The sequence below is a fragment of the Myotis myotis genome, unplaced genomic scaffold, assembly GCF_014108235.1.
Source record: "Myotis myotis isolate mMyoMyo1 unplaced genomic scaffold, mMyoMyo1.p scaffold_m19_p_8, whole genome shotgun sequence".
NCBI classification, from domain to species: Eukaryota; Metazoa; Chordata; class Mammalia; order Chiroptera; family Vespertilionidae; genus Myotis; species Myotis myotis.
This window is the reverse complement of record NW_023416390.1, coordinates 33869775-33882053: the sequence shown is the minus strand read 5'-3', so window position 1 is coordinate 33882053 and position 12279 is coordinate 33869775. Positions and strand designations below refer to the sequence as shown.

Genomic DNA, 12279 nt, shown 5'->3' with positions numbered 1-12279 from the left:
AATTGTTTTATTTTTAAAAAATATTTTTATTAGATTTATTGGGGTGACATCGGTTAATAGGATCATATAGGTCTCAAGTGTACATTTCTATGATACAAGATCTGGATATTGCACTGTGTGCCCACCCCCGTCCTCCAACTGTTTTACTTTAGAACCAATTAAGTTTTAAATTGTTTTGAAAAAACAACAAAACCTCCTGAACGAAAAGGTGTTGTTTGGGCCTTCTCTTCCCCTGGGGGGTGCTGATCCCCACACCCACTAATCAGAGTTGATTTCGGGATGAGGCTCCTCCCAAACCCCTCCTGGGGCCCCCAGACCCCTTCCATTTCCACAGACTTCCTTGCAGACCAAGGCGTCAGGATACTGCTAACATTGTTAGAGTGGATGAGAGTTAAATGAGAAGGTAGCGAAGAGAACTGGGAAAACAACAATGAGGGTACACACAAGCCGGGACCCACTGCTAAGCCAGTCCCTGAGCTCGGACTGTCACCCACCGCTGAGCCACTGTAATGATACAGAAATATAACTGTTTAACTGAAAATAGAAAAGTATAAGGGGAAAGAAATAGTTTCTGCCTTAAATATACAGTTTGGAGACACACAACCAGGTAGTTGTCTATAAATGTAAATACATAGAGACATGTTTTAAATTGGAGGGAAACCAGTGATCCATAGAGGGGCGCGTGATGAGGTGCAGCCGTCGTGCTGGCCCAGGGAGGCCCGGGCAGCACCCCACCCAGGGAGGCAGTCGCGGGCCAGCAGGCACACTTTGAAGCATTTCTACCAACTTGAGAAATCCATCAGTCAAACCAACTACCCCCAATGTTTCGTGAATATTTTAACCAACTACCCCCAATGTTTTGTGAATATTTTAATTTTTTTAAAATAGATTTTTATTGATTTCAGAGAGGGAGAGGGAGAAAGAGAGAAACATCAACGATGAGGGAGAGTCACAGAGCAGCTGCCTCCTGCACACTCCACACGGGGGATCAAGCCTGCAACCCGGGCATGTGCCCTGACTGGGAATCGAACTCTGACCTCCTGGTTCATAGGTTGACATTCAACCACTGAGCCACAATGGCCAGGCATATGAATATTTTAAAAACTATACAGATTTAAAATCTAATTGTAGTATTTCATGTCAGAATTTCTGATGCTTATTTTTACACACACACGCATGCACGCATGTGCCCAGCAAAGGCTCATGGGTAATTTCATTTCTGTTCCTGAATGAAGGTTACTAATTACCTGGCCAGGTAACACTGCCATCAATTCGTTTTTTAAATCTAGATGCATGTGGCAATGCTGACCTGTATATACCACCCAGGGAGTTTTCACTTCTGAGCACCGAAGGGAGATGCTACATCTAAAACCACATTATTCTCTAAGCTCTCTAGGGCTACCATGTTCCTCGAATGGGAAGTCGTTGCCCACGAATAGTTATTAGCTAAGCGCAGGAGCTGGAGTTCCCATTGGTGAAAGAGGCCCATGACTTGCCTGACTTCCTGAGAGCGAAAGGTCTCAAGATCAAGACCACCTGAACACAGTGGCGCCTGAACGCGGTTCTAAATGCCGCCAGGTTCTCCCTGTGCTGCAGGTGGCCGCCATGCTGGGCCAGGCGGAACAGCTGGGGGTCTAGAACCCACGTGGCCGTCAACAGTCAATAAAGACAGGAAGCTTCAAATTGACCAGTTAAATGGAATTCTGACCCCTGGTTAGTGAGAAGTGCGTTTAACAAAAGACCTGAGCTCTTGCTATCCAGCCACACTAGCATCACAAGTACGGAGGGTCAGCAGGGCTGGCGTTACAGACCAAAACACAGGTAGGATTACAAGCTGGGAACAGCCTGGCCCGAGTCGATGCCGATCGTGTCCCACTATAAAGAGCAAGGTTTCCTGACCGCAGGTCCTCTCCTCTCCTGAGAAGTAACTGCTGAGTGTGCCGACGTCACCCCTGGGGGAACATGGCAATGCGGATGCTCTGGCCACTGCTACTGCTGCCAGGAACTGTCACCTGTCCTTACCCAGGAGTCTCAGAGTCCCAGAAACTGGCAGGCAGGCAGCTCCCCTGCAAGGAGGGTAAGTCAGACCTCACCGTACCTGCCACCTCCTCACAGTGACCTCCTGGACTCCCTTGTCTCACCTCCTTGAACCCCTGCTGGACGGGCACAATGAAGGAGACAGAGTCCCGTCCTTACGGAAGCTACATTTAGTCCAGTAGAAAGTACCAGACAAGTCTGCATGTGGCCAAAATGCCAGGTGAGGACCTCAGGAGCCGTGAGAAGGTATGAGCAGCAGGGAATCATGCCTGCTGGACGGCTCAGGAAAGACTCGTGGATCCCTCTAGACTTTGGAATTGGCCCACCCTATACAGAACAGTATGGAAAGAGGGGACACTACATTACCCCAGGACAACCCCACTGCTCTCCTAGCTGACTCAACTGATGGGAGGCCTTCACAGAACAGCCCATGTTTCTCTCTCAAGAGTCTTGTTTTTATTTATTTATGCATTTATTTATTCACTCTCACCTGAGGATACATTTTAAAGTGGAGGAGGAAGGGAGGGAGAGACAGAGAGACAAAGATAGAGAGACATCAATGAGAGAAAGATTGGTCAACTGCCTCCCGTATGTGCCCTGACCAGGGATCAAATCTGCAGCCCTCGGTATGTGAATTAAGCCAGCAAGCTTTTTGGTGTAAGGGGTGATGCTCCAACAAACTGAGCCACTGGGCCAGGACTCAAGATTCCTCTTTTTATTTCATATCCTTCAAACTAAAACCATACCAACATGCATAAACACATCCACCAGAGAACACGCACAAGAATGTTCATAGTGGTATTTAATGGCTGAAATGTCCATCCACCGCCGATACCTCTTAGTGTATCCATACGATGGAATGTTACACCCAGCAAGAATGGACTAACTATGACACGGGCCACAAAGGACCACAGAGAGGATGTGGAGCAAAAGAAGACAAATAAGAGAGCACCAACTGCTATGCTCCCATCCAACGGTTCCAGATCAGCAAGCAAAACTCATCTGTAGTGAGAAATCAGATGGCCATCGCCCTCGTGTGTGTGTGTTTGGGGGGAGGTGTGGGCAGTGCAGGAGGTGGTCCACAGGGCCTTCCTGAGCTGGCCACCTGCTGCTTTCTGATCTGTGCGCTGGTCACCTGTGTACTTACTTAGCTATAACTTAGGATTTTGCACTTTCTTTGTGTACATTATATCAATAACATTTACCCCCCCCCCCCCAAAAAAAAGAAACAAAACAAATCACCACAAGATCATAGGAATGGCTTGTGAATTCAGAGGTTAGGTCAGGAAGTATGAGACGTGGAGTCAGGTCGGGCGGAGACAGTTTCTCCCAAGAATGGCCCAGCCCTACAAAGTATGAGACACTGGTGTCCATAGGAAGCAGATCACAACGGGCCCTCTTTGGTATTGTCTCAATATTCCCCCCACAACGCCCCCAATCGATCTGTGTTACTGTGATACACAGGCCGACTTCCTGGCCCATTCCTGAGCCCAGCAACAGTGTCTCCTCAGATACCCCATGGAGCTGGGGCTGCTGGCCGGACTCGCAGGGGGCAGCCCAATTACCATGCTAATCCCGGCCCAGGGCCATCCCCTTCATGTGGGCGTGCGTGTGCGCACTGGGCCGCCCTGATTAGCTGCTTCCTTCTGTCAAAAGCCCCAGATTCTTCCCAAAGAATACTTTTAGCTTTCCGCATAGCCCTGAAGTGTACGAGTTGATTTGAAAAGGTACTTACCTCCACCATATGCTATTTTTCTTTAAACAATTTGCATTTCAAAGTGAATACGGCATTTATATCTGAATGCACATCAGTGTGTTGCCTGAACTGATCTCAAAGGAGCATGAAGAAGATGCTGGTTTTCTATTGAGCAAGAATGTTTTCATCCACCAAATGACATCAAAGCCAGCGTTCCTCTTTTAAGCGATAGGATTATTATATTAAAAATAGCCTGTTCTGACTTAAAAAAAAAAAGACTCTGAAATAGGCTTTTCATAGCATTCAAGTAAAGGCTCATCAACAATCATTTCTTTTAAAATACAACACTTTGCTTAATGCCCCGTCTGATTTGGGTCCATCTTCACAAACCAGACATGACCTTGAACTAGGAAACAATACCTGGCATTTGACTTATTGCCTGAAAAAGATCAGTGACTCTCAGTGACAGGTGATACTGAAGTTCATGTACATTGAGATACTCGGGGAGAAAACCCCACTGAGGACTCTAAGAGCAAGTGAGTGTATAACAAGCATTTATTTCCACTGTGGAGCTTTAATTTAAAAAATCATAACTACAGGACTATGATGGATAGACACTCCCTTCTCCCCTCGGAGGCCTCACCCTTAGGAACATACGGAGATGACTGCTTTTGTAGGTCCATGCCCAGTCCCACGTAGCTTCCAATGCTGTACAAGCTCAGAGTGTGAGGTTAGCTTGCAAACCTACATTCGCACCACACCCTGCTCTGCACGAAACTGGGAAACCAGGTTTGCCGGAATCAGGACTGGATGGCGCAGACCTTTCTAACCACGACATCACTTCTAACTAGGCCTTCACCATCTGTCCCATCCTCTAATTATGACCCCAAAAAGAATATAATTCACAACACTACCATAAAAAGTGAGATCCAAATGAATTAAGTGCCCTGAGTAGGGCCCACTGGCCTCACTGTTTGCCCTGGAAATCGGCCTCCCTCCTGGCCACCAGGACTCCAGGCCAGGAGGACTGTCTCCCAGGACACATAAGCCTCTTCTTAAAGACGTAGGCATCCAGGACTCTGCCTTATGTGGTACTTGTTTTGTAAAAGTGCCCTTCAACACATCTACTGAAGTAGAAATCTTGTGTTTCTCTAACTATAATGCATTTTTTTTTGGTAAAACATTTTCCACAGCATGTTTACCAGAGAAAAAAGGGATGTACAGATTCCAGACGCAGTTGCAAGGGGAAATGTAATTACTACCAAATACAATACGGCGGCCAGGCTCAGAATTAAAATCCTGGAACTAGACAGTGCACTGTTATTTCCTGAAATGTGGAAACAGTTCTTTTATTCTGATTTCTCCCTATTCTAATTATGATGCCAAAGGGGAAAAATGGGAGTCTTCTGTCATATAAATTTCTTAAAGATTATCTTACAAAATGATACAGATATAAAAGTAATGAGATAGAAGTCTACAAAAATTCCATCTAATAGGTTGTCTCTATATTAAACGTAGCATTCATTTTTCTTATGACTATGGAAAAGATGTGATTTTATATTATACTTCTTTTAAAAAATTTTCAAAAAAATTTTTAGAGTGGTAGAAAGGGAGGAGGCAGAGAGAAACACTGATGTTTGAGAGACACATTGATTAGTTGCCTCCAGCACCCACCCCAACCAGGGCCAGCTATCCAACCTGCAGCCCAGGTATGTGCCCTTGACTGAGACCCTCTGGTGCATGGGCCAGCACTCTAACCACTGAGCCCACCAGCAAGGGCTATATTATACTTCTTTGATATTTTCCATTTCCTTCCATTTTCCACGTTGTTCCATTATCATCATAATAATTTTAAATAGTATATAACATCTTACTGATTAAATGTAGATAATTTATATTACTGGTTTTTTTTTTTGGTTTTTTTTTTTACTTCTGGATAGTTTTGGTTGTTTCCAGTCCCTCGTTATTATAAACAATACTGCAAAGGACATCTTCTACTTTCAGATATTTTTCTTAGGATAGAATCCCAGAAGAGTTATTATTGGGTCAAACAGCATTAGCATCTTTCTGACTCATGATATATGCTTCTAATTAATTTTCTTAATGCCCAGTGGACTAAAAAAGATGGAACTTGGCATCTGAAAAACAGTTCAGTTCATAATTTGTAAAATAGAAAATAATAACAATGAAATGGTGATAATAATATGCCCATGTAGTTGGTGTAAGGCTTCAATTACATAAACTACCCTGTCAACTGCAAAGGCTCTGCAGGTATTCATGGTTTTTCATTTTACCAACAGTGAGTTTTCCTTTTCTCTTTAGTCTATTTTTTAGTAAAAGTTTAAAAGGGTGATGTTGCTAATTTTGTTTGACTTTACAATCTAAGAAGTCTGTTTTATGTATGTTTTTCTCGCGAAGGTGTTTCTTGGTGTGTAAGCTGCTCGTGTTGTTTGCCTCACGTCTGTGTTTTAGTCTTGTAGTCATCCTCACTTGGTGTGAGCCCAAACGTTCGCCACCCAGTGGCATTTCTGAACATCTACGGTACAGGGTCAGCTCAGCAACACTCCTGAGTACTTAGGTACAATCCATTTCTTGGTATGGGTTGCAAGAATGAATTTGTGTGCAATACAGTAATAATAAGGTATGACAACATTACACAAAAGGAGGATAAAACTAAGGATTTTCTTTTAAGCAATAAAACACGATTATGGCATTCAAGTAATAATGTCTAATAGAACAAAGTCCAAGGAGCCCAGATCTTGTCCTCTAGATTCTTATTTGGTTATATACCCCCAACAAATCAATTCAATTATTTAGTTTTGCCATGCATGATCATTTTATCTTTAAAACACTGTCCGTCCTTTATTATGATAAATGCAATAGGTGTGTTTTGCACAAAATTCATTTTTATTTGACGGCACTGTTTTGAGGGGAGCTTTGTTGGCTCCTACTGAATTATCTAATCCCTTTGAGGGAGGAAGCCAAGGTGGTCACAGGGCTCCTCCCTCCGAAGAGCTCGCTTCACCTTCCCTCTCCCAATCCTTATGGAATCATCTCTTGGGAGCAGGTACAGAAGTCATGTAGGGTGAGAGCACCGAGGAACACCTGCATCCATACTGAGGACGTGAAGGTGGGCTTCATGTGGTGGGTCGGGATGCGCTGGGGTATGAGCTCTCACTAGCTGTTCCCCAGAAAGTCGGACTTCCTCTGTGGGCGGGTAATGGCAAAGCACTGGGCACAAGGCCTGCGATAGCAGAATACTACGACTGCTCTCCTCCATCAATTCTCCTACTGATGTGGGTATGGGAGTGAAGCAAGCAGACCAATCACAGACTTGACTCCATGCAGAAGGGCTTTCCCAGGGCCCAGGTTCCAGCCGAGCCCGGCCAGCGGTTGGATACCTCCCTGAGGCGGCTGGGACTATTCCCAGAGACCCATCTCAGCGCCCACCTCTCCTGTGGCTGCTCTTCCCACGCTGCCCATGAAGCATGATGCCAACACCTGAAACACTATTTCTTCACCAAACATACTATTTTTTTGTGTGTGTTAATCCTTACCTGAGAATATTTTTACCATTGCTTTTCAGAGAGAATGGGAGGGAAGGGGGGAAGGGGAGAGAGAGAAAGCGAGAGAGAGTGAAACATCGATGTGAGAGAGACACATCGACTGCTTCCCGCACACGCCTCAATAAGGGAGGCAGGAATCGAACCCGAAACCCAGGGACATGCCCTTGACTGGGAATCAAACCCTCTGGTGTGTGGGCCAGTGCTCTAACCACTTAGCAGAGCCAAACATATATTCAGGGCCAAAGATACATTTTTTGAAAGGGAAAAAAAAGTTTCTGAAGCAATTTTCACTTACTCAAAGGGACTCTGTTCTCATAGAGATGCATACAGCTCAGTATCTAACACCCCTCTTATGCATTTAATTGAAATCACTAAGGATCAAGTTGCTCTTGTCAGTTCTTTCAGCAAAGAACACTCCATTCAGAGTTTCCTTAAACTGGACAGTGGTTTTGATTTGTGCTGGCACTGTGTCCGGCGATCCTGACCAGAGAAGGTGCAACGGAGGGGCTGCTGTCTGAAGGAAGGCAAACGGCACTCATCCTCAGTGTCTATCACTTACGTCGAACTGGATACAAATATTAACTTAATTAAAAAATAATTGCTGGGTCACAAAACTGGGAGAGGATAACAAAGAAAGAGAAATAATGGTCTATGCCTCAAAGAGCTTACAATTTAATGATGGGAACAATATAAAACAAATTTGCCTAAATCTCAGTGGGAGAGATGTAGCAGCAGAAATAGCTGACCGTAAGATTGCATTTGTCGTAAAAGCTGAAGACGCTGCAACTCCGCAGCTGAATTTCAGATGAACCTAACTTCCTGAAATTTCAGTCCAAGAGAAACCTCACAAAATATTTATTTTCTCCGCCCAAAATAAAAACTTTTTAAATAGCCACTGACACCTACTCCAATAAAACCTGGTTTATGAAAGCAGATTATCATCATATGATACTGATTTTTGGATTATTTTGCAGCCAAATAATTCACCACCAGGAAGGCTTTCCTTTGCAAGCGTGCCACCAAGCTGCTAGAAAAGCATTTAGCAAACACACCCGCTTTATACATCAGAGGATTCAATGTTGTAAACAAAGTCCCCAGTGTGGGAAATTAACGGGGGGCCGGGCAGAAACGGGGCGAGGGGCCAGGTTCTGAGGTTCTAACGAGCGAGAGGCGTGGGACTCCACAAACCAGGAGGAGACACACGGGGACATGCACAGCCCATCAGTACACGGAACAGACTCCGGAGTTATTAAAATGTTTTCTAGACCATTTGAAACTAAACAAAGAAAAACTTTGTTTCTATGAGACAACCACAGATCGGGTTTGGATGTTGCGTTATTTTTTTTTTTTTAATAGCTATTACCACTGTAACAGCAGCTTAGCGACGCGGCGTCTGCAGTGTGAGCAGTTTTGATAAACAGCCTCTGCGGGCCACACAACGGGGATAATGTATCCTTAAGTACCGCCAATGAGCTGCCATTCTGCACAGCCAATTACTTCTGTGCGTCTGTCACTCAAAGGAAAAATGACTGAGCCCATTAGATGAAACCTTTGTCACTGTTCCTAATGCACTCTTAGGCCTCATTAATCTCCGGGAGCAGCAACAGAGCCGCCGGTGCCTCATCGCCTCCCCCGAACAGGCCCACGTGAAGCCTCTCATCTCTCCCCCAAGTGCACCGCGTTAATCAAGCTCTCCTTATTACCCAGTCCCTGTCACGGCGGAGAGCGCGCTCCCTCTTAAATGCTCTCATTATGACCCATCTTTAGAGCCGGCTAAGTGGAAAAAAAGAGAGAGGGAGAGAGGGAGAAAGAGGACGGGAGAGAAAGAGGAGAGGAAAGAGCAAGTCCGAGCGCATTAATATTCATGACAATAATTAGCATTCTAGGTCACTGAATATTCATGCTATTAGTTTGGTTTTTTATGGGTTTGCTGGATGTCCTGATTACTGAAGTGTGGAGGAAAACAGCATGGTTGAGACTTTAGATGTCAATGGCAGTTCAATACTCAAAACACATCGAGATCCCGCCCCCACCCCTGCAAACGCAGCCTCAGCCCTCCTGAAGGCTGTACTGTTCTGAAACCACTGGGGGCCTGAAGTGGGGAGAGGTGGGGAAGGAGGAAAGGTTTCCTGTGACAAAGCGTCCATCTGGTTAGGATAAACACACAGTCACAGTTGCAAACAGCCAACAAAGACCCACTTTAGGGACAAGGAGGTATCTGTCGGCTCGGAACGCAATGTCACCATCAGGACGCGGGAACAGAGATGAGGGGATGCACAGACCTGGAGCACTGGACCTCGTGGAGATCTGAGAAAGCCCCAAGGACACTTCTCCGGCCTGCCCGGGTCGCTGCCATCCCAGGGGAATGCTGTCTGCTGGGGGGCATGGGTTTTAAGTCTAATCCTTTGTTTCTACACAAGGCTTTATACACAGACGTTACGGCATTTAAAAAATTAATTCAAAAACAACTGCTCTGCTGTCCTCCTTCCTCTTCTTCATTAACAACGAGCACCCCTGCTGTGATTGATGGACGCCTGATGCAGCTCTGGACACTCACTCACCTTGGCCAAGCTTTGGAGAGAGGCACCGGTGTGTGGTCCTCCCAAGAACAGACGTGGTGCCATCTTCCCATTTTAAAGATGAGGAAGCTGGTGCAGAGAGACAACTGCACAAGGTCCCAAGATGGGGTGTGGGATTCAATTTAGTTTTTCTGACTCCTGAGGCTGTTGTGTTTTCCTGCTCTCTACTTAAATGTCAAAATAATTGTCACATGAGGGTATCATTCTGCCAGAGTGGCCGGCCAAAAACTCAGTCAGAAACTGCTTGGACATCTGACTGTCTTCTCTGGAGGGTACCTGAAGTTACAGGTGGGTAGATTCTCTAAAATGGACTTCGGATTGATTCCCATTAGAAAGGCACTGTCAGTTCTGAGCCTGGGGAACGGAAACAGCAGATACTACATGGTCTTTCTGAATGACTGAGGTTGGAGAAAGGGGAAGACGAGATGGAGAAGGGAAATTCAACAGTCCCAAATAAATAAATAACTTTTGGATTCTTCTGTTCCTTTTCTTTTTCTTCTTCTTTTTTTTTTCCCTCTGGAGTAGATGCTGAAGCAATTTTTTCCAAAAAAGCCACCGAGAGGAAAGTGTTCTATATCTCTGTCATCTAACAAGTGGGGGGGGGGGGGGCGGGGGAGGAGGAGATTAACCAAAGAACTTATATGCATATGTGCATAATAACCCATGAATAGACAACAGCATGTTGAAGGTGGGGGGGGGGGGTCCAATGAGGGAAAAAAAGGGGATATCTGAAATACTTCCAATAAAGATAAAACAAATTTTTTAAAAAAATATATTTTATTGATTTTTTACAGAGAGGAAGGGAGAGGGATAGAGAGTCAGAAACATCAATGAGAGAGATACATCGATCAGCTGCCTCCTGCACATTCCCCAGTGGGGATGTGCCCGCAACCCAGGTACATGCCCTTGACCGGAATCGAACCTGGGACCTTTCAGTCCGCAGGCCGACGCTCTATCCACTGAGCCAAACCGGTTTCGGCGATAAAAAATTTTTTTGAAAGTCTTTTTTTTCTACTTTCACACTTGATTGATAATAGTTTGCCATTGCATAGGCTTCCAGGTTCAAAGTTATTGATCTTTAGAAGGGAACTCTTCCATTATCTCGCAGTAGTGTTGTTAGAGGTGAAGATTCCATCGTTCCCTTCCTTTGTAGGTAACCTGCCTCTTCTCCTACCTCATTTGTTCTCTACGTTTACAGAGCCTCCTCCCCCATCCATCTCGGTGCCCGACTCCTCAGACGGGAAGGCCCCAGCACGTCCTCCTCACCTCTAGCATATTTTCTTCTGTTATATCTTAGATTCCCCACAGTGTTGTTAGCCATGTTATTTAGAATATTTAACTTACCTAGTCAATCTTTTTTCTTTAATTTTCAATAACCCCTTGGTTTTTCAACCTTTTGTTTGTTTCATTTTATGGATACAATAACTAATCTCTTAAATCTTTCTGACGATAGTAGTTATAATTTCACCAAAAATTATAAACTAACAGAATGGATTAACAAGACAGATAGGAGCTAAATGAGAAAAGTGTTAACTTTACTAAGGGATAGAAAATAAATCTGAATAAAATGGGAAATAATTGAGTTTCATGATAGGAAACTGTGGTCAAGATGTTTTTCCGCCATTAATTGACAGGGTAAAAGCAGTGACAATTGGAGTCACATGAGGTTATTTTTAAGGGGAAGGAGTGGGTTTCAAGTTATTCTGAAGTTTACTGGAAAAAACAAATGCATGACAATAGCCAAGAAAAATTGGAGGATAAAGCCAGTGTGGTGAATCTGCATCAGGTCAGACAATGTGGGAATAGCAGATCAATGGAATACATTCTTGAGCGCAGACACAGAACTCATTTAATTAAATGAGTTAGTTTACAATAAAGGGGGCCAATAGAATAAAGAGGGAAGGGAAATATTCACCAAAGAGAGAAAGAACAGTTAGTTACCTATTTGAATTAAGTTTAATTAGATGTCCTATCACATATACTAGACTCAAACAAATTAAAGGTGGATTAGTGATTAAAAAATTTTTAAAGGATCTGGAAGGTATATAGTCATTCGTTATACTATTATTTCAACTCTTCAGTATGTTGGAAAACTTTTATAATAAAAAGTTGAATATGTCTAAAAAAAAGAAACACTGCAATGACAAAACTCAGAAATACACATGTATGAATTATGTTCTGAATTCAAGATGATTGAAGGCTTTCTAAGTAGAAACCAGAGAAGTAAAAGACATGACTTGATTATATATTAAAAAGGGGGAACCTCTAAATGTAAATAAGACCATGAGGTATAAAAAAACTAAGAAATTGGGGAAATAGTATAAAGTGTTGATATCCTTACTATACCAAGAGTTCTTACATATCAATAAGGAAAAACAAGCACCGAGTACAAAAATGGGCA

At 44.0% G+C, this 12279-nt stretch overlaps 1 protein-coding gene across 8 annotated transcripts in view; it reads right to left on the bottom strand.

The window, feature by feature from the left end:
- Positions 1-12279, bottom strand: part of AGAP1 (ArfGAP with GTPase domain, ankyrin repeat and PH domain 1) — a 413197-nt gene that overhangs the window by 121179 nt on the left and 279739 nt on the right. The window lies entirely within an intron of this gene.